The following is a 24,327-nucleotide window of genomic DNA, read 5'->3' as shown; positions in this document are numbered from 1 at the left end:
TCTTGTTTGCTCTAATATCATTCAACTTTCATCATTTTATTTTCAGCTATATATTGAGCTGTGCTCTAGGTGTTAGAAATATAGTAAACATTACCTTTGCTCTCACTAAAATTCAATTATTGGAGAATATAGATAGTTCAGAGGCAATCACAATTTAGTGTGATAGATGATGTAACTACATAAATTCCAAATGCCATGTAAGCATATAGAATTGCTTGACCTGATTGGACTTGGTTGTCAGGTACAATATCCCAGAGAAATAAATGTCTAATTTGATTCAGAAAAATAAAGAGAGAGTCAAGCATATTAAAAAATGATACTATTTTAAGCAAAGGGAATTGTATTCTCATAGGCTTAGACATGAAAAGGTAAAATTGTCCATTCAAAGGAACAAAAAGTAGCTTATGTCTAGACTAAGGAATAAACATAGAAAAACAATTCCACATATTCTCATAAGTCAAGCAGACATTTTTTGCCCTTGTTCTAAAAATAATTCTGTTTTGAATGGCTAACCCAAAACCATTATATAATGCAGCCATCACAAGGCATGCATGCAAGATTTTTAATCATTATGTATTCCTTTTCAATGTTATGTTAATGTTTCTCTTTTGTACATTAGAGTTATTTATGAATATTTCAGTATCTTTGGTTGACATGCCATTCTAAGACTTCAGATTACACAGTTACATCAGTGAAAGAGGTGGAATAAAACTTCCAAAAATCTTTTCATTCATAGAGAACACTAGTAAAACTTGTCAATCTTTTTAAAACTCTTGAATTTAACTGAAGACTTACAGAAATTAAGGGAGAATTTTTTTTTTAAGTCTGAGTCTCATCAAGAATAGTGATATTTGTGGCTTTTTAACTGGCCCTATACCGATTGTCTCTGTCTTAATTCCATGCTTCAACTAAACGTCATCCACAAGAGACATATTTTATATTTAAAATAAAAATAGGTTGAAAGAAAATAATAGAAAAAGATATACTGTGAAGCAGTTTGTTAAAGGTAGTTGAGTGGTTACACTAAAATAAAAAAAATAGAGTTTAAGACAAATTGTTACTACAGACAAAGGACATTTTATAATGATGAAAAGGCCAACACTTCAAAATATAATAATTATGAGAAGATATAATGATTGTAAACAAGAGATCTTCAAGTTACATAATCAAGCATTTACCAAATTGAATAGATAATTCAATAATAATAGTTTAAGACATTTTTATCCCACTTTAAAAATGTATAGAATAAAAATAATCAAAAAGGAAATAGAAAACATGAATATCACTATTAAAAAGCGAGACATAAAATAGAACACCCACCAAATTATAGTAGTATATATGAGGTCTGTCTGGAAAAAGTCCAGCCATTGTTGGAGCCTCTGCCCAAGATGGAGGCATAGGTAGACACACTGCGCCTCCTCACACAACCAAAAGAAGGACAATAACAATTTAAAAACCAAAAAACAACCAGAACTGATAGAAAATCGAACTGTATGAAAGTCCGACAATCAAGGAGATAAAGAAGAAACATACAGCCAGACCAGGAGGAGGGGCGGAGACGGGCAGCCAGGGCAGAGAGGACTTGCAGCAAGGCAGCAGCTGGCAGACCCAGCGAGGTGGAGGATTGTGGAACGGGGCAGGCCAGGCTGCAACTAGCAGACCCCACAAGGTGGTGGCTGGCAGACCCTGTGGCCCCACATTTGTGCATAGATAAACCGGGAGGAATGGCAGGGGAGCGAAGCAGACCACGCAACCCAGGGCTCCGGCACAGGGATATAAAGCCTCAATCCTCTGATTGAAAACACCTGTGGAGGTTGAGGCGGCAGTGGGAGAAACTCCCAGCCTCACAGGAGAGTTCATTGGAGAGACCCACAGGGGCCTAGAGAGTGCACAAGCCCACCCACTGGGAATCAGCACCAGAGGGGCCCAATTTGATTGTGGGTACTGAAGGGAGTGATTGAAATCCGGCAGAGAGTGGAGCAAGTGCCATTGCTCCCTCTCGGCCCCTCCCCCACATACAGCATCACAGTGCAGTGACCAGTGTTACCCTGCCCCGGTGAACACCTAAGGCTCTGCCCCTTTACATGACAGGCTCACCAAGACAAAAAAAAATGGCCCAAATGAAAGAACAGATCAAAGCTCCAGAAAAAATACAACTAAGCAACAAAGAGATAGCCAACTTATCAGACGCACAGTTCTAAACACTGGTAATCAGGAAGCTCACAGAATTGGTTGAATTTGGTCACAAATTAGATGAAAAAATGAAGGCTACGCTGAGAAACAAAGGAAATGTATGGGGAGCCAATAGTGATGGGAAGGAGACGGGGACTCAAATCAATGGTGTGGACCAGAAGGAAGAAACATCCAACCAGAAAAGAATGAAGAAACAAGAATTCAAAAAAATGAGGAGAGGCTTAGGATCCTCCAGGACATCTTTAAACATTCCAACATCTGAATCATAGGGGTACCAGAAGGAGAAGAGGAAGAACAAAAAATTGAAAACTTATTTGAACAAATAATGAAGGAGAACTTCCCTCATCTGGCAAAGGAAATAGACTTCCAGGAAGTCCAGGAAGCTCAGAGAGTCCCAAAGAAGCTGGACCCAAGGAGGAACACACCAAAGCACATCATAATTACATTAGCCAAGATGAAACAGAAGGAGAGAATCTTAGAAGCAGCAAAAGAAAAGGACACAGTTACCTACACAGGAGTTCCCATAAGACTGTCAGCTGATTTCTCAAAAGAGACCTTACAGGCAAGAAGCGGCTGGAGAGAAGTATTCCAAGTCAGGAAAGGCAAGGACCTACATCCAAGATTGCTCTATCCAGCAAAGCTTTCATTTAGAATGGAAGGGCAGATAAAGTGCTTCTCAGATAAGGTCAAGTTAAAGGAGTTCATCACCACCAAGCCCTTATTATATGAAATGTTAAAGGGATTTATCTAAGAAAAAGAAGATCAAAAATATGAACAGTAAAAATGACAGCAAACTCACAGTTATTAACAACCACACCTAAAACAAAAACAAAAGCAAACTAAGCAAACAACTACAACAGGAACAGAACCACAGAAATGGAGATCACATGGAGGGTTATCAACAGGGGAGTGGCAGGGGGAGAGGGGGGGGAAGGTACAGAGAATAAGTAGCATAAATGGTAGGTAGAAAATAGACAGGGGGAGGGTAAGAATAGTATAGGAAATGTAGAAGCCAAAGAACTTATAAGTATGACCCATGGACATGAACTATAGGGGGGAATGTGGGAGGGAGGGGGTAGGCAGGATGGGGGTACATTTTCTCAAAAGAAAAAATACAAGTGGAAAAAGTACATGAAAAGGTAGGTAACATCATTAGTCGTTAAGGAAATGTAAATCAAAACCACAATGGCATACCACTTCACAACCACTAGCCTGGCTATAATTAAAAAGACAGGCAGTAATAAGTGTTAGTGTGAATGTGGAGAAATCAGAACCTTTGTACAGTGCTGGTAGACATGTGAATAGTTGAGCTATTTTGGAAAACAGTCATCCTAGGTCTCAGGCTAATGAGGGGAATCAAAGAGATGCTAGAGACAAGTTGCCAGAGAGGTAGAAAACAGGGCACCACGCAGGAACTAGGAGAGGCCAACAGAATCCAGGAAAGGCCAATAGAATCCAAGAAAATAACATGAAATCCAAGAAGGTGGGGGATGAGATGGTTGTGAGCAAAGGAGTCTTCTTGCCCAGACAATCCCTGTTCATAGATAAACTCCAGGATGCTGGAGCAACAAACAGGCTCACATGCCTCTTGTTTTGTTTTCCCACTTTTTAGTTCTGAGCATTTACCAGGAAATAATTCCTCATTATTCTGGAACCTTGTTGGTTCCAGAATATAGAGACACAAAAGATTGGGAAGTTGCTTTGGAAGAATAACCTGCAAGAACCTCTATGTTACTCTTTGCTGACAAGAGCCATGAACTGACTGACCCCATAAGGAAGAAGAGAGTACTCTCCCCTTGACCTACAATTCATTGTGACAATGGCATTCTCAAATCGTCCCTTCAAATAGCTAACCTTTTCTCATATAAGTTAGAGGTCAGTGACAGAGACTGATCATAAATCGGTGTGTTCAGCATCTCTCTTTAAAATTTGGCCATACTTATTCCTGTTATTCTCCGTTTTAAGCTTTTAGGGAAAAAAATTCAAGATAACAAAAAAATCCCAGCTACCTTACTTCATCGTATCAAATAACTCACTGGTTTTAACCATGATATAGTTTTAGACCTAAGTAGAATATGAGCACATTTTCGCTATTTTCAGTTGTTTTTCTGTTACAACTATAATACACCTTGGGAGCTCTTTTGTTTCAGTTTACATGCCATCATTTCAGAACACTTTTGCTGATCACCCTATTCCTGGAGCTCCCTCCTACAACTCTCTCTACTACATCTCCAGGCTCATATCTTTCGACGTACTTCAGAAGCTCTGACATGATCTTACTAATTTATCTGTTTATTGTGCTTCTCTCTCCACTAGAATCTGTTTTATTAAGGTAAGGGAACCTTATTTTTATGTTTATCCTTGTGCCCTAAATCCCTAAATTAATTCCTGACACATACTAAATACACAATAAACATTTGTTCAATGAATGGGTAAATCTACAGTAATTTTTAAAAACATGGCCCAGTTTCATAATTTCATCTCAGTGCCCTTGATAGAAGAGTTTTATACTCAGTGCTCATTTTCAGATATTCCCTTTTTCTTGACATCATTTATCCTCTGAGCATTTTGTCCAGTAGCTAGTTTTATTGTCATTAGGATCTTAACATCTAAAGGGCCCCTAAGTTCATCTAACACAACTGCCACAGTTGAGCACAGCACTAATAAAGCATCCGGGTAACATAGATTGAGGTAACTTCCATGAGGAACCAATTTTCATAGCCCACCTCGGCAGCTTTCTCGGGAAATTGTATTCATAAGAAAACACTGCCACTACTTGATATTGAGTCAAACTTGTGCTTCATATACCTAACCATTTTTAGGTTACTTGTCCTTCAAAGTAGCCCTCAAATCTGACTATTTCTTTCCGGTCTCACTAACTTCATCCTCTCCTTGAGTACTGCCACAGCATTCTAACTATCTCCCAAAATCTGTTTAGTCTGTCGCCAGGCCATGCTGCAACCAGAATGATCTTCCCAAAACAGAAATGCTAAGATCTTTCCTTCTTCAAAAACGTGAAACCCTCAAATACTTTCTACTAGTTCTCAGGCTAAAGTCCAAACTTCTTAATAGAGCCTGCGAGTAACTTTATGGCCCACCCTTCCTTGGCCTCTATATAATTTTATTTCAAACCACTCTCTCAGCCTTCATTCAGTTCCTACAGGAAGTTTCTCTCCCCTGCTCCCCTTCTCGTCTTCCTTCCTCCTCCTCTTTTCACAAAAATATTCTTTGCAAAAGGACTCATTTTGTTAATTTTATTGTTGGACTGTTTATTGATAATGGACAAAAATACAATTAACTTTTGTATATTGATCATTAATTTTGTACTCTGAGACCTTGCTCATCTCAATTATTAGATGAATTTTTATAGATTCCACAAGGTTTTCTAAATAACCATATTATCTGTGAGTAAAAACAGTTTTACTTTTTTTCTTTCTGATATGTATACCTGTAATTTCTTTTCTTTGCCTTACTTCCCATGGACAGAACCTCCAGTAGAGTGTTTTAAAAAAAAAAATGGTGAGAGTAGGAATCCTTGCCTTATTCGAAGTCTTAGAGGGAAAAGTTCAGTCTTTCACCATTAAATGTGTTTGATGTGATATATATGTAATAAAATATTTCAGCATTAAGCATGAGTATAGAATCTTTTTTACTCTCAACCAAAAATGCAACTCTGAAGAAAACAAGAACTGGTGCTTATAACATTTCACTTAGGTAATGAGACAAGTTTTAGTTTAAAAAAATCAGTGTAATTATTTTACAGAAAAAATGTAACTAAATTTCTTAGAGGATATTTATCTGAGAATATAAGGCAAGGGGATGTTGCCCTTAATAAGATTCAGTACATACGAGAGTATTTCCAGCAATCTTTTTGTGTTAGAAAAGGAAAATTAGGACTAACAAATTAGTCCTAAACAAATTAGGACTAAAAGAACTTCAGAAAGTTTTCATTGGGGGTACTAGTAAATTTTAAAAATGCAATATTTTAAGAAAAATAATCCACATACACAAGACAAAGTCTTTGCAAACAGACTTTGCAAAGTCTTCAGATCACCTGCTCACAGGAGAGTCGAGGTATGTGAGGATGCAAATGATGACTTGAAAGGAATTCAGAGTATTTAGCACAAAGACATACGATGCAGATGGAAAAGAGGCCAGATATGGCACAGTACTTATTAACATATATTAATACACTGATATATTATGTCACTCATTCCACACACTAAGTCTGTGGTACCACCAGTACTTCACGGCACATTGCACCGAGGGAAGGATTGGCATGGCCTCCCACCCTTGGAAACTCTGCCTAGTGCCATGGGAATGTACTTGGCCTGCTTGGACAAGGTAATCCTTGGCTGCTCTTAGGCCACAAGCATTGCAATGAGCGGTAATTACCTGGAAACTCAGCAGAACGATAGAGTTTAAAGATGCCTCCCTGAATGACTAAAGTTTTTCCTAGAAAATTTCTCAAGCCATGGAAAAAGTAGCTTATTATACGTAAACATTGCTGAGGGTGTTTCTATGTGAGAGTGAAGAGTGACATGGCTGGGTGGTGGGGACATGAGAGAGCTTCGAGACAGGACGCAAACAGGAATGAGATGATGAAAGAACGGCCCACGTGGGCAGGCCCATGCAGTCGATTGAGAGGAGTCCACGGACCCTCGTGTCAATAGAACGCCCAGAAAAGTGTTTGAAAATAAAGGGTCAGGTGAGAGCCTTAGAGAAATACCCAGAAACTTCAGGAGGGAATTAGGTTACACCCCAAATATAGATGTCAGAGGACGGGAGGATAGAATCAGCTTGAAGGGAAATAAATCACTGGGTTGTGTTGTTGATACCCCCAAAGTTTGAGATGACTTTCTGCAAACGTAGGCCAGCCAAATGTCCCAAAGAAAATGACAGATGATAACACAGAGCCCTACTTCTCCAGGCACTTCCCAGCCAAGCAAGAAACCCAGTCAGAACTGAAACTCTCTACAGAAGTTTCCCCAAACCTCAGGAGTTGGTGCCTCTAATCCTGCCAGTTTTTCCTTTAAGAATTTGTTATTCATTCTCAGTGAGAAGTTTCCTGAAAGATCAACAAACTCTATCCTCACAAATGTGAGTCACGGTGGGAACAGTGAGGGGAGCCAGGTCTCCCCAGGCTACATGCTATCTGGGCTCCTGAAGGTGGCCTTGGACCGTCTCCCAAGGGTGGTGTCAGTGTGAAGCTTCCACACAGCTTCCAGAGAGGATCTGGTGCTCAGTTGAGGCAGCTGTTGTTGGCTGTAGGTCCTGGGGCACATCTCATCACTCAGCCACAATGACTGTGGCTCTTACTGGCATGGCCTCCCGTTGGCGGTGGCAGCACATTCTTCTGTCAGCACCATTCACAAGCCCACACTAGTTTTCTGAATCTCTTGCTGACAGGTAGGTAAGGGCAGTTAAACATCCTCTCAGATTGCTGCCCACAGTGGGGACCCGCCGAGCATTTTGGTAGGAGTTACTCTACACCAGTCAGTAAAGGAACTTGCTTAATAGCCTCTATAGATGTAATGAAGTGCAAACCCAAATAACACAACTTATACCATTTCTCTCATTTAAGCTCAGACTCACTGATTCAGTCTTGGATTCAGATCACAAAGGTGCCCCTCAGGAGACAGAGTCCCTTGGACCAATGTGTACACTTGTCAGAAGAATGACCAGATGTGGAGACAGACACAAATTTTAATCCAGCCTGTATCACTTATTAGCTGCGTTACTTCTTAGCTACCTTACTTATTAACTTGCTTAGCTCAGCCTTGGCTTCCTCATATAAAAATGTTTTATCTCACAAAAGGACTGTAAAGATTAAATTAAATGCAACAATTAATTTTACAGCACTTAGTTTTGTCTTTGGTTATAAGAAGTCTGTCCGGAAGGTATCCAACCATGTAATATGAAAACTAGAGACATTTACTAAAGAAGATAAAAGATACAAGAAACATTGTACAAAGGACAATAATGCCTCAGTTCCCTTCAAAGTAAGCACCTTGGGACGTCACACAGTTCTCCCAATTGCCATCAGCTGCTCCATTGTATTTTCCTGAATCTCATCAACAATGGTCTGAAATCTCATCCCTTTCAAAGGTAATTTTAGTTTTGGGAAAAGCCAGAAGTTGCAAGGCGCCAAGTCTGGGCTGTAGGGGAGCTGAGTCAACTGGGTGACTTGATATTTCACCAAAAACCTCTGCACAAGACGTGATTCATGAATGGGTGTGTTGTTGTGATTAAGCTGCCAATCACCAGTTGCCTATAGCTGCGACCTTCTGAATCATCCAAATAGTTTCCACAAAAGAATGTGCAAGCTTAATACAAAATTTGGGTTTTTTAATGCAAAATTTGATGCAGATTCATTGTTCTACTCACTCAGTCATTTTGAATGTGACAGCCACACAGTACACATGCTCAGTCAACGGCATCTACTGCTCCCACTGACTAGTACAGTGAAGTTGTCATTGTTCACACATGTGCATTCCAGTCCACTCTCCCTGGTTGCCAGGTTCCATCGATGTCATGCAAACCACCATTGTTTATATTAAAAAAGGCTGGACTTGCTTCGGACAGACCTTACATACTCCTGTCCTTAATAAAAAGAAGTGAACCCAACATACAATTCCCTTGTGTCTTGATTCACATATTCTCTGATATTGGACATTTCTTGGCAAATGTGGCCTGTCATTTGGAGAAATCCCATCTCCTTGGTGCTGGGTCAGAGGCATCTGTAGCAAGGAGGTGACTGGGGCAGACTTGATGATCAAGTCCATTTGACCACATCACCAGGGAGCTGGGGAAGCCAAGTTTGAGCCTCAATTTCATGTAGCTTTAGAATCAATAAATGAAGTATCTCAGGAAAGGAGGCAGCCTCATAGGGGTTGCAGGGGAGGGAAGGAGGGAATCCCATATCTTATATAGGTACACAGAGAAGGAAAGGAGGACAGCAGTATCTTATCTCTAATTTTTAGAATCCATCCTCCTCATTAATGGAAGAAGAGTCAGTCCCATTGAAAGCTTAAGCTGTCACCAGTGAGGTGACTCTCAACATGCTTGGTGACTTGGTGGCCAGACCTACCAGAATTTGCCTGAGGATCTACAGAAAGAATCATCCATTCAAAACAATCAATATGTATTGAGCATTTATTATGTAGTACATGCTATATAAAACTGCCACACACAGTGATGTAGACAAAACGTGTTGCACAGGAAGAGAGAACCAGGCAGAGGAGGCTGACCTGGTAGAAAAGTCTTAGCAGAGGGCCACCAAGCTGTCACAGAGCCATATGGCTTAGACTTTTCAGGAATCCCCTAAAGCTGTGGAGAGGAGGATCCCAAGGAACAGTGTTTCTCTTCCAGCAGGCTGCTCAAGGGACAGCATGCCCTTAGCTCAATGGACTTCCAGGGACACTGTGTTGGACACTGCCTTGGACACTGCCTGGTGAACAGAGACATTTTCAAGGAAAGTCACACTTGTGACTTGGCTGAAGAGCAGTATCTGTGGACATAGTGAACAGGTTGCATTATAGGAAAATTGAGGGAGAAAAAACTAAAAAATAGGGAGCATCGCGTGTCAGCTGACAGGACATAAGCTGTGAGCATAAGACACCTGTGAGGATTCCCAGATGTAATTGAGGAGGCTCATCTATAAAATGGGAAGAATAATGGTTAGACTGTTGTGAGGATTGAATGAGGTGATGTACAAAGCACAGTGCCTGGCAACTGGGAGGTGCTTGATAACCGGATTAAATATTCCACTGCTGTATATTAGGTGCATTTTACGGGAAAGCCCACAAAGATATACTGTATGCCTTTGATGTGAATTCTTATATGTGTTCTGGAACAAATATCTCATTGCAAATTCTCTACTTTACATTTCCAAACATTGAAGTATTTCCTTTAAAGTGGTTATTTTTGGTTATTCATATAGTCTCTTTAGTGCAATGAATAAATTTATTATTAGTAGAAATAATAAAAATAATAATGTATTTATCTTTGACTTGGTACTATATATTAATTCTCCTTGTAGTCAGACATCTGGACAAGCTACAAAAGGAATCAGACCTTTATTCACCCCTGGTGGCCTTACCTCTATGCTGGTTTTGTTAGCATGTGAAAATGTTTGCTCCGACTTACTTTCTAGAGTTACCTTTTAAGTATGGAATGACTTAATTACGGATCCCCCAATACTAGTAACAAACTGCTATGAGATTTATGGCTTGCTTTTTTTTTTAGACTAAAAGCAAAAAACATCATTGTGCAGATTCTTCTACATAAGCTGATAGAAAACTTGATTGATCTTGATTTATATTTCTCTCAAAAGAGTTTATAATTTTCTTTAGCACACATGTTAAAGTTTTTCTAACTTATTTCCTGTTTGAAGTTTTTTAAAGAAAGAAATATCAGAAGTTTTAAAATTTCTGGATGTGTCTATAAATTTATATGCAGTAATTATTTTGACTCATGTAAGGGATTTTGCCCCTCAGTTTTGCATGAGATTTTATATACCACCAGAGTCGAATGTCTCTGAGTAATGACTACTAAATGAGACGTTGTTTTTCTTTTCATCTCGCTGCTACTGCAAACACCGGTCTCTACTCCACAGAACCTGTAACACCACATTCAAGAGCTTATCTAGGTGCAGAGGACAGAAGGAGTGCTGTATATGATTCTCTCTTTCCTCCAGTGCTGGTAACATGAGGATGAACTGATTATTTTTGTAGCCCATAGGCTCTTGCTTCTCTATGGTGGCTGCAGAATTGTTAACATTTTATGTTTCCTGAGAAGAAGTTATTCATCATCACCCTAGAACGATGATCACTAACATTCATTGAGTTTTCATCCAGTAGTTTTCAACACTTGCTGCACTTTAAAATCACTTGGGAAATCTGAAAAACACTACTGTCTATACCCTATCCCAGACTAGTTGGATCAGAATCTCTGAGGCTCAAGTATCTGAAAATTTTTTAAGTGACCCAGATGATTTTGGTTTATAATGAAGCCTGAGAAACACTTATTTAACCTTAGTGATAAAACATACTATTCCAAACCTAATTACAGATTATTAAGACAAGATCCCCCTTATTATATAAACTTGATAACAGTTATATGCAATCAATACATTTGGTCTTATCTTAGATTTAAGTTTAGGAAGATCAATGAGCTTAAGCAAGGTCACAAAGCCAGGACAAGTGGCATATTTGTGTTGAATCCAAGTCTGTCTGTCTGATATCCTTGCTAACTTTATGTTATTCTACTCTCATTCCACTAAACCATATAAAGAAAAAAGAATAATAAAAATAATGAAATCAAATTTAAAAATAAGTGATACAGCATATATCCCTGGTTGGCATTGTAGCAATAGTAAACATACCACTTCTGCCTTCTAGAGAGTCTATTGCAACTTTGGCCCAGGAAGACCCAAACCAATAAGTCTTCAAAGAAGAAGGAACAAATAAGACATCCAGAGATGGTTTTAGGCATAGGAGTAATCCAGAATGGCAGGTTAAAAAGAGAAAGAATAATAGGTAATTGGTAATAACACCGTCCTCTGTGTAAGTAAACATAGCCAAGCCCATCTAAAGTGATCGAACATCCAAAAGTTGCCAAAGAAGACACTGAGATAGTGAGTGCTTGAAGGCCAGCCCTGCTCTAGGTTGAACACAATGTATGAGGAAAGTGAAGTCTATATCGGAAGTGAAAATGGCAACAAAGTGAGATAAAACCATGTTTAGCAATATACTGGGAAGATAACACTACCACTTACACATATTTCAAATTCCACATTTCAAATCCTTGCTTTCAAAATTGTCCAAGATCCAGAGGGCAAATCTGGCTATCCGCTTTGGGTGCAATGTGTTTAAATCTGCTGCTTAGGTAACTTCACTGTGGTATATTTCTGACCACCATTCTAGTCCAAAGAAACCTCATTTGATAAGCAAAGAGTTATCAAATCAAAGACATGAAATCTTGGGTTAACACTGGTAGGATCATTCTGAGCAAGACCATAACACTGACTTAGTCTCTGTCCAGTTACCACAAATGGACTCGAGAGTGAGACTATATTTGAACAGGTTATAATAATAGAATTTCTTGATTTTAACGTCTCCAATGAAAAACAAGAGTATTCACTATTTAAAAAATAATCAGTGAGTATTAATCATTTCACTTTCTAAAAACTATTAGCAGGAGTCTTCATTTATTTTACAGTGTTGTTTTGCGTTAGCTTCATTATAAATAAAGCAGTTCGGCAGTTTAGCATGGTAATTTAAACTGTTTCATGTAAATGCTTTTCTCAGAGGAACATATGTACTAAAAGGCAAATTATAGACACGTTTGCTAGTTTTTTTATTAGTGTGATACATTTTCAGTAAATTGCTGTATCACAATACATTTAAAATTATTATTAGAAATTTATGCATAAATATGAGAAATATATTATTAAAATAACTATTACAGTAAAAACTAATAGAATTGCTACGGAAATAACCCCCACCAAAATTACAAAGGCAAATACCCTTGCTCTATCATTCTCTCCAGCATCAGTTTTCCAGCTTAAAGATGAAAAAACAATTAATTGTACATATTCATTGATTAAAGTTAAATTAAGGGTAATATTTGTCGAGCAACTATCCAGGGCTTGAATTTCTAAAAGGCACTGGAAATAGAGAGAAAATTAAACATACATCGACTCTTTTTAGGCAGGGAACCATATGAGCCACGGGTAAACTGTAAGAATCACCACCACACCACTACCACTGGCGTTATTCCACGTACGAGACCTGTAGTTATGCAACAGACGGTGTCTAAAATAAGTGGCAAAATGTTCTCCTTAGTGGAAAAGCTTGGTTGTGCAGAGATTATCTCCTTCCAAAGTGAAAGATGCAAGTTTAGGCCCAGGAGAGGCACTACCACCTCTGGTCCTCTTACCCGATTCCTCGATGTGCCTTCTTGCCCCACTGTCAGACGGAAGTGTACTGAAACTTTGAAATGTCAGTTTGAGAAGGCCCGCCCAGAACGGTGAACTGTTGGGTGGCCTGCGGCATGTATTAATCTGACTCTGGTGCTGACCCACTTACTTTGTTGCCAAGCTACTGAACTAGGCAGAGATTGAGATCAGTTTAGACCAGGTTCACTTTTATCCAAAGGAAAATGACACTGAACACTTTTAGAAGCGATGTGTCGGGTGGAAATAAAGTCGGACATGAGCCAGTCCTTGAGGAGCTCTCAGTCGAACCGTGACTGGGATCAGGGGACGCGAAATTCTAAAGCTGAGGGTCTGTCTGGAGAAAGCGGTAGGAGCAAAATTCACTTCTTATAATAGAAGAATTCTATGATATGTGAGGGGACAAAAACAATGTTTCTCAGCAAAGAAAAATTTCAAAGTGTAGAATGTTCTCTCCCATTGCTTCGTGTTTAAATGCCTGTGACCCGTTCAGCTAACATTTACTGAGAATCTGTTGTTTTCTAGGCAAATGGGATAAGGGGAAGCTAGACTGGTTAAACATAGTGGATGAACCACAAGCTCAAATCATAAATGCAGACAATTTTTTTTAAATGTATAAACCAAGAAAATAGGTAAAAACAGTAGAAAAAAGTTAAGCACAAACTGAAAAATGGCTAAGTGAAAGTAAATGGTGTAACATCGTTACCTTTTGAGGATTCTGGCAGCCAGAAATATATAATTCTTGACCACATCTTTTGCAGAAAATTAGTGACTTTTTTATTTAGAGAAATGGAAGTGCTGCAAAGAAAAGAGTTATAGAAACTGATATTTCGTTAGTTCACCATTTGGGCTAATCATAAAAAGTAAAAATTGAAGTGTAAACACCAATACAAATAAAAGAGAAAAAAAAGATGTAAGAAATAGAGCAAGGCAGGGAACATAAGATAACTAAAATTACAACATTGATAAATATATTTATATAAACAGAAGACAATATTGCATGCAATAGGCATTATACATGGAGATTTTAAAATTAAGAATATGATAGCAGACATAAAAATTTAATAAATGACTTGGAAAAATAAAGTTGAAGAAATCATCAAGCAAGTAGGAAAAAAAGATAAAGAGATGGAAAATTAGAGTTAAAATGTAAGAAAATTAGATCAATTCTAGTGACTCAACATCTAATGACGAGGAATCCTGAAAGAGAACAGAAAAAATAGAAGAGTAAATTATTAAATAAATAATAGAAGAAAATTTACCAGAACATAAGGACATGAGAGCTCACCTACATAATTGAAAACACCCAGGCACAATAGTAACACAAATCACAGAATACATGGGGTAAAGAAAAGAACCTACAGGTTTCCACACAAATAATTATATTTTGAAGAGAAGAGAGAGAATAGGCATAACATTTAGTCTAGAAAAACTGATGATAGATGGAAGACAGAGAGGCAACGCATTAAAAATTGTGTATTCTAACCTTATCATTGCTTTTAATTTTAAAGAATTGATACTTCAACTATTAATTAAGTATGTGGATACAAAATAATGGTTTTCAGAGAGGCTAGTTTGAACATTACTTACCTTTCATTTCCTGTTTTTTAAGATATTTCTAGTGGACATGCTTTATTAAAATGAGGAAATAAATTATGCTAAAGGAAAATAGCAGAACCAGCAAAAGGGGAAATTTAACAATGGAGAGAAGAGCCTTGGCAGCTCCCTCACTCCTTTCACTTTATAGAGTGAGGTTATAGTTATTGGGGTGACTGGGCCATACTCCTATAGAAGTCCCTGGAACATGACCGTAGCCATATGTCCCTGGGACATAAACATTGCCAAACAGAGGTCTCCGTTGTTTACTTTGGTAACACATTCTGTGCCTAGAGTAATACTCAGTTCTCTAATAAGTGACAAGGAGCATCGTTAATATGTAAATGATCCACAACTTGAAGGTACATTTACCTTAGAAGCTGCTGACAGTGCAGTCAGTTTACCTTTAATTTTGAAAACAACACCATATTGTACCTCTTATTAATTGACTAACAGGCAAAATGCTGGAGTAGTGACTTCAGGGCAGTGCTTTCAAAATGCAGTTCAGAATCTACTACCTTCGCATCACCTGGAGTACTTATTAAAAATATAGATTGCCCAATAAAAACTTCCCTTTTATTTATTTATTTTTTGAGCATTGCCTTATTTATTTGCATTACATGTTGTTCCAGACTCATCTTGGATTTTCTCTGTCCCATTCTAGAACCAACCATTTCTCCAAGTCATATATATGTTAAAGAAGAATATTTCAGGACAAATATCACTCTAATTAATCAGCACTGCCTAGGTGGCTGTTCCAGCAGAAAGATCAGAGACAAACCCGGGCACTTGTGCTCCTCCTAAATTCTGAATCATAGTTCTGGTTGAACTACTAAAGCTTATTTCAAAGTGAGTCCTGGGTCCCATCCCACAACATGACCTACACTTGGAATGGCTGTGTTCTGGTGATGGAAGCCTCTTCCTGGGTCTGTGTTCTACAAATTTTGAGGGGAGCATCCAGAATATTTCCCCTCTTACATACCTCACCTGCATAAACAGAGCAGAATCTGATATCTTGGGCATGTGTGCGCTCCTGCTATTCACACCTGTATGTGCAAACACCCCACCTCATTTGTACTGATGAAAGAAAACCAGGGAAGCTAGTGTCTATTCTTTAATTATCACAAAAATCAGCACTGTAGCTTTAAAAAAATCTTGGCACCCTCGAGTGTGAACAGATTAATGTAACATTAGTTGTTCCCCTTTTTTGTTTATAAACTGTGATAATATCTCTTTCCATCTCTTCTACTTGTTTACTGCCAAGGCTTATTAAGCTCATATGTGTTAGTCACGCCTGGTACTAAATGAGTTAGCATTGCACTAACTTTAGGAAATTCACTGGGGTGTGATTTTAGATAAACAACCCTGCTTATAAGCATTCCAAAGTTAAAAGCATGTTTTTAAAACTAAATTTGATAATAAGATGCTCTTTCGTCTGTATTCAGCCTTTTCACAGTAAATACTCACTCATGGCATTTGAGAATAAAAAAAAGTCAAAAATAAAGCTCTCTTTTATGTTAGTTTTATTATTATTTTGTATCATAGAGAAAAGAGATTTAAGCATGGTTGCCTGTTTGTCAAATTTTGGATGTCACTTGATGTATTTTTAGACTCACTCTTCAATGCCCCGAAGAGTCTTCAGTGTTGGTGGCTATTTGGTAAACAGTATCAAGAAAGTCCATCCCTACTCTGAGGCCTAGGAGTGTTTTTGTAAAGGTGGTTCCTCCCACAGGACTAGTAGATGTTCTTACATGACTTGGTAGAGGTCCTCATTTCTTAGAAATTTAATTTTTTCAGGATGATCTGGTTACCATGTTTGATGTATTACTTCTAAATGCTAAGAGTTTTGCTGGAGAACCTTCCAGCATTCAATTCTACACAGGAGCACAGTAGTTCAGGGAAACTTCAAATCATGCTGCTGAACATTGCCATATAAAAATGGTATTACCATCTGTTTCCTGGGCCACACTAGTCTCAGCACCCAAGGGGGATATTTTTCAGTGAGCATGATTATGATTCAATGTCAACCTTGGATAGGGGAACCCCAATCCAATTCTAACTCTCCCTAACTGGTTTAGAACTCAGGAAAGGCCTTTCCCAGAAGGCGACATTTAAGCAGGTATTGGCATGAGTTCAGAGAGGAATCGAGGTGAAGATCTAGGGAGAGAGCAGGCCAGATGGAAACAAAAGCCAACACGGAGACCCAGAGGCTAGAGTGGGTTTGGCTTGCTTGAGAAAGAGCAACAAAGTCATAATGACTGACACAGAAAAAGGGAGAGAAAGTGGAGAAGATACAGTTGGTGAGGAAAGAAGGGGTCAAGGCACAGAATTTTGTCCACCTTGGCAAGGAATTTCCACTTTATTTGGAGTATGGTGGGAATCCACTGGAGGATTTTGAAGAGAGGAATAATGTGATCTTGATGTAGGTGCCTGTGGCTTCAAGTCCTTGTCACTTCTTGTGACAATCATCCACCCTTCTCTTATTTCTTCCACTGTGCTCCCTTTATTAAAGGGAGAGTGAAAGTCCTTTATACTCATGTGGTTACACTAGCATATAAAGAGCTTCACCTTCAACTCAGTGTTTGATAGCAATCTCCTCCAAGTAGTCGTACCTGTTATAAGCCCCTCTCCCCAGGTATCTGACCTCAGTCCCTGCATTAGAGTTCACCAGGCTGTGTAAAAATACAGTAATAGATATTTTGCTTTTATCAAAATTATCCTTTTAACCTCATCAGGAGTTTATTGTCCCTGGACTAAGGTTTCCCAGTGAAACTGCTTTTGTCCTGGTGCTCAGATTTCTGCTATTCCTGACATCCTTGCAAAAAGAGCTCTGACCTGTCTATCCTTCTTGTCTCCCCGATACAGGGGACTGTGCTCACACTCCGTCATCCCTCCAGAATCCTGTTCAGCTTAAACCCTGTCTAACGTGGCCTTAGAGGAGTCTTGGTCTCTGGATCGGTAACTCAGAACACCAGTCCGCAGTGGCTCCGGGGACTCTTCTGTCCCCTCTACACAGGGACTCTCTCTACCTTTCCAACAGGTAACACTGTAAGACCTCGCAAATACTTAACTGTCAGGACCAAAATGCCAAACTGTCTTCCCTTGGAAATTTTTGCTTTTACTTGTCTTACCTTCAGGTCTTCAAAGGAGATGAGTGTTTTTATTTAATATCTGTTTTCCATCCTGTTACTATTTGTTTGCTAAGCAAATATTTATGAGAAAGACTCCGTAGCTGACATCTGGTGAGGAATGAGGTACAAGTGTCAGCTTCTCCAGAACTCAGGGATGATAAGGTGTCTGATGAACACATGGATTTCTTGAGGTTAATTGCACCACTGAAGACTTGTGTTTGTTCAACTGCAGTTTTTGTTATTGTCATTGTTTTGTTTTGGGGCAAAGAAAAACTTGCTGTTAGTGGCTTAAGCAAACAAAACCTACCACATTGCAGAAGTACAGAGAATACAGTTTCCATTTTCAACCAGCAGTATCTTTAGACATGATTGTCTGATCCGCTGGCCCAAAGCTTTCCCACGGAAGTGATGCTTTTGCTTGTATGAGCTCACGGGGCCTCGTGCTTAAGACACTCATGTGTTCAGAAGGAATGTCTGCTTTTTCCAAGGAAAACTTTCTATATAGGTCCCTGACTTAGCACTGTCTTAGAATTTTAAGTTTTATCATCTTCTGCTGGTATCACCTTGATAGCATTTACTATTTTGTAAGTCTTTGAGGAGTGTGTCCCATTATTAATAGCCTTTTCAGTTCTTCCTTTAGTTTTTATACCATTTCAAAATTTCACTCTTCAACTTTCCTTGTTCAAAATATCACATCCAAAGAGCCTTCACTTTCTTCTCCACAAGGCTGTGCTCTCTGCGGTGCATATTAAATTCTGCCTCTGCACTGACCAGGTATACGCCCCTATCCCTCTACCCCATCCTGTTAAATGGATAGATACTGTGAGCAACAAAACATAAATAATTTTAAAACACATGGAGTTCTTGGAAAAATTAATTCTGCAAGTGTACTTGAAATAAGAAGCACCGATGATTTTGCATTTTCTTTAAAGCTCAGGCACTGGCCTTACAGCGAATGAGACCCCGAGGGACTGGCTGGGGCTGCTCTGGCAGGGAGGGGCCGGGGCTCTGCTTCTGGCAGTCGGTTACTGCTGCCTTCCTCAGAGAGCACTGTAGGGCCAGATGCTAAAAATGCTGTACATTTTTGGACCGATTTCATTTTGAAAGCTCTTATTGCTGTTTTGTAAGTAATTTTTGAATTATGCTGTTATGACTGCTTTGAAGTTGTGCCTTCCTGGTCCCTTTTCCTCTGCTTTCATCACATGCTCTTGGTTTTAGGGACATTCGCATTTAGGACATTTATTTAACTCTGTTTTAACCTCGAGTTTCTGAGTGCTGCATTTTTCCTTCATTGTTCCACTTGGTTTTGTTAGAACCTGCTGCCAGATGTGCCACCCGGGACTGGAACAAGCCTTCTGCCAGACACAGCCCTGAATTCATTAGCTTACCATTTTCTTTCCTCTCCCTGGGACCTGACAGACAAGCACCTCCATGAAAGGAGTATTTATCCAACACTAACACCTGCCAAGAAAAACAGGAGGCAAAGAAGGTAGAATGGGTAGGAGTATGCTTGTGTTTAGAGATTAGAAGGCTTTCAGAAAGTGAGTGTTTAGGGGCCTGGGAGCATGATTCCTGCTGCTGCCAAAGCCTCCCGTGGGTGACATAGAGTCTGATGTGTGAGCTACGGGGAAAACCTGAAGTCTTCACTTCTGAGACACATCGATTAAAATCGCAACAGATTTCTGACAGGGAAATGAACATCGTGATCTCAGCGGGAGTCTCTGTGGGGTGGTAGCCCACTGGATTACAAAATAATCTCTTGTAGTCAATGACTTTGGCCTCTCCAGTGTGTGGGAGAAGTCACGGATGAACAAATAGGAGGATTTGATTTGATGCTAGTCGGAGGGTGGTCTCGCTAAGGCAGGGTCACCTATCGGGCAGGGGAGGCGGCGGCAGAAGCGTGTCGTTTGGCTGGCTGACATAACCCCTGGATAATTAGACAACTGAAAACATGTCCTGACACTTATAATTGCACAGCCCCAACACACGCAAGGAGAGCGGAATGAAGACGTCAGTCTGGGTCCAGGTGGAGCAGCGGCCTCTCTCTGTCCTCCTGTGCTTCACCCCAGAGGTTTCTCCGCCCACTAAGCTCACAAACAAAATGCAACCTGGTCTTCTCTTTCTTCTTACCTCTGACGCTACAGTGAACAAAGAACTTCCAAAGAGTGGAAGAAATGCACAGAATAGAAATAATATCTTCTTCCATTTCTTTCCAGAGAATAGACTGTGCCACCGTGCCTGCACCTTAGAGCATAGTGGACGGTCAGCCATGGGAACGAGAAGTATGTTAGGTGAGGTGAGTCACACACTTCAGAGAGAGATGATTAGATTGCACAGCTAACTGTTGTCCTTCATCATGGAAAATTATCTATACACCTCCCCTCAGGAAGATTCCAGTTCGGGCCAGGACTGACTATAGTTCCTCTAGTCTCCTTTGGGATCATGGTTACTGTCCCTTGTCTTCCAAACTCTTCTTCAGGGACTAGCATAGCCAGGGAGGCAGAACAGTGAGCTGCTATAGACTTAAAGCAGGTAAAATAGAACCCATAGGACACTCCCAGACCTCTCCTGCTCCTCCCACACGATTTAGGCTCCTATACACGACGGTGTTCTATCTCACATGATGTTGGGCGTTAGAGCTTGTTTCAGAGGATCTTAAAGCTCTACAATTGTAATGTTTTACAGCTGCAATTCCCCGAAATATTAGGTGGTGTCTCATGAACCAGTATTTCATAGATAAGTACCTCTTCACTGAGGAATTTTCTAACTCTTTATGCTGCTAACATGCAATGCAAAATGTTAAGAGTTTCACAATAGGTAACATCTCCAGAATATATGTGACTATGAAATGCTTGCTCTGATTTTAATATAAAATCTCCCAGGACTAGAGCTATGAGAAACCCACATAAATAATTGATATGCCCTCCTTTGAGCTCTTTAAAAACACGAGTTTATGGTTCAGAAGAAGTAGAGCCCTAAAACTATAGCTTTGTTGAATTTGAACAATTATAGTGTGTATGAAGTATTAGAGCTACATCATCAGATTTCAGATTTAAGAAATTTCCCCTAAACTCCGTCTATACATAGTCCCCCAGTTACACCATCCCTCTGCAGTGATGAATAGCATAGTCTGCTATCTGCAGTTAATTGCAGTATATACGTAAATCAACTAATAATTAAATTAATATTACATTGCAGGGATCTCTATAGTGACTTGATCTTATTCTTTTCAATATTTGTATCAGTGGCTTACATTTGAAGTCATGGAATGCAAGCTTACCAGACACCCTAAGAACCCAAAACCAGAATGGATAATAAATTTGTTAGATGCCAGAGTCTAATCTCAACAGACAGGACTGATGGACAAAAATTAACAAACTCAAGGGTAATCAAAGGAATGTAAAGTCCTTTCCTAAAGCTTCTAATTTATTAATCCAGGAGGAAAAAGATGTGACCGTGTGAAAACTACTTAGCATCTTCAATTGGCTGTAAGATCAATATGAGATAATAATGAAGTAAGAGTTTGATGCCACACGTAGGTTAGAAAAAGTGCATGAAATACACATAGTTTGAAGCAAGTTGAAGGCCATTTGCGCAATGTTTGTAACTTTGCAGGAAGGAGCACAGGCCTGAATGAGGCTATGTCTATAAACGCCCCATCCCCTGTGAGTGAGGAGGCCGGGTGTGTGCAAGAGTGTGAATGGGCGTGGCACCCTCCACTCCCCGGTGCAGTACGTGCAGCGTGACTCACTGGAGCTGTAACTCAGGAATTGTTACACATTTAAGCCATACTCATAAAATTCTCTTCCAAATTCTTATAATTCAAAGTAATTCTGGTTCATTGACAAGTCCCAACACTTTCCTTGGCTAATGATACCTCTCAGACTAGTGCCCACTGCTCTGTTTCTGTGAACAAGAAGGACCTTCATTAGAGTCTCACAATTCCACTGTTGCAATTGTCACTTCTTCCTGGCTTGCAGGTGTGTGTGCGTGTGTGTGCATTGAAGTCAGTGTTCACCTGAATTATGATTAGATTATATTCACAGCCTAAAGCAATCCTTTTGTCTTTTCCCTTATCAACATTTTTGTTTTTTCAGTTTTTTTAAATTTATTTTTAAATTAAAGTTGACATATAATATTATGTTAGTTTTGGGTATAGAGCATAGTGATTAGACATTTATATACCTTATGAAATGATCACCCTAGTAAGTCTGGCTGGAGAACCCAAATAATATTAATAATAAAAACTAACATTTATGGAGTGCTTGCTATGTGCCTAGCATTGTTATAATTATTTAAAATAGATTTTTCACTCCCACGCAGTCGTGCCAAGTTAGCAATCTTAGCCCCACCCACCACTTACCGTCACTTCCAGCCATGGGCACCCCCCCAGAAAGTGACCTAGCTGGGGGCCTTCATGAAAATGTGCAGGCAGGATCTCAGCATTCTGCGTACTGAGGAAGTGCGCTTCCTGAGTGAGTAGGTGGAGAGCATGGGAGATGAAAAACCACCTGCTACTCATAAAACCAAATCAGAAGAAAATAAGGAAGAAAAAACAGTAAGAAGGTGGAGGAAGACATAAAGACAGAGGGACCATCAAATGAGGAAAGTGATTTAGAAATTGACAATGAGGGTGTGACTAAACCACCCACTGATGCCCCTCATGAAATGGGAGATGAAAATGTAGAGATAATTGAGGAGATTATGGGTCAGGCAAATGATAGAAAGTGTCTGCCATTGATGTCCTATCAGGGGTGTCCAACCCATGGCCTGCAGGTCACATGCAGTCCAGGATAGCTATAAATGGGGTCTGACACAAAATCGTAAATTTACTTAAAGCCTGTTTTTTGCTCATCAGTTTTCATTAGTGTTTGTGTATTTAATGTGTGGCCCAAAACAACCCTTCTTCTTCTGGTGTGGCCCAGAGACACCGAAAGGTTGGACCTCCATGCATGACGGTGAACTACAGAAAGCCATTGACTTGTTCACAGATGCCACCAAGCTGAATCCTCGTCAGGCCACTCTGTGTGCCAAGAGAGCCAGTGTCTTCATCAAATTACAGAAGCCAAATGCTGCCATCCGAGACTGTGACAGAGCTATTGAAATACATCCTGATTCATCTCAGCCTTATAAATGGCGAGAGAAAGCACACAGACTTCTGGGACATTGGGAAGAGGTAGCACATGATTTTGCCTTTGCATGTGAATTGGATTATGACGAAAATGCTAGTGCAAAGCTGAAAGTTCAACCCAGGGCCCAGAAAGTTGCTGAATGTCGGAGAAAGCATGAATGGAAACGCAAAGGGCAAGACAGCACAGAAAGAATGGAAAGGGCGAAGAAGACCCAGGAACGTGAGAGAGCCCAGAGGAAGGAAGAAGCCAGACAACAATCAGGAACTCAGAATGGCTCTTTCCAGGTCCAGTGGCTGACATATGAAATCTCCATTTTGGTTCCTTATTCTTGATTAAGGAATTCTATTATTGTATCCTACACTGGTTAACTATAGTTACCTCCTAGGCAATTTTGCCTGCATATCCAACCTAGCCAGGAAGATAATTCTTCATATCCAGTCCCTTAACTAAAACATAAATATATGCTTAGAACAGTCTCATGATCATTCTCACTAAAAGCACTTAAGAATTCATCAAAATTCTTCTCCCTGAGTGCATACTCCTTAATTATTTTGGATCCATTTAAGTTATTTCATCATTGGAATCCAAACATCTCTTCAGTTTATATGTTTAATGATGACAAATACATGGTTAATTTATTTTCATTATGTCTATGTTTTGTCTATATTCTTTTCATCATTACGTTGGGAGTTCCTAATGACAGAGAGCTTGCCCACCAAACATTCAAGTAACTCAGAAATTGAGATACCCTACAGGAAATACACAGCATATAGAAAATGATTTTTATAAAAGGCTATTATATTTTTAGGATTTGTCTACTTGTAAGAATGCCCTACTTTCCCTCCCATTTGCTCACCTATTTTCAACACAAGCATATACATTATGTTAAAGTTCTTAATAAGAGTCTACTAATTACTAAATAATAGTATGTGTGTGTGGTACAATCCTTTTTTATTAGGAAAAAAAGATGTTTTAAAAACTTCTTAAGTCCTCTTTTCCTTTTTGAAGGAATTATAAATATAATTTTCCCTCAGATTTTCAGATAAGCCACAAATATTTAACATTTTACCTAAATAATCTAGTAAATTATTTTGTCTGTCAAAAAATCCCTGATGTCACTATATTTTGAATAGTCTGTTTTCTGAGGCTTGTTATGAGGATTATTGTCTTAATATATGAAAATGCTTATAACTGTGCCTGGCACACAAGATTGATATAAGTATTTTATACATGCATATGTATGTTCATTATATACAACAGCAATTATTATTTCTCTGCTAACTACTAATTGCTACCTTGTCCTACTCCATTTCCCACA

The 24,327-nt window shown here is 39.3% G+C and overlaps 1 pseudogene; it reads left to right on the top strand.

Moving 5' to 3' along the window:
• Nucleotides 1–22,300: 22,300 nt before the first annotated feature.
• Nucleotides 22,301–23,341, top strand: LOC112318562 (hsc70-interacting protein-like; annotated as a pseudogene).
• Nucleotides 23,342–24,327: the final 986 nt, after the last annotated feature.

This window comes from Desmodus rotundus, chromosome 3, assembly GCF_022682495.2.
Source record: "Desmodus rotundus isolate HL8 chromosome 3, HLdesRot8A.1, whole genome shotgun sequence".
Classification (NCBI taxonomy): domain Eukaryota; kingdom Metazoa; phylum Chordata; class Mammalia; order Chiroptera; family Phyllostomidae; genus Desmodus; species Desmodus rotundus.
This window is presented reverse-complemented; position numbering and strand designations above follow the sequence as displayed.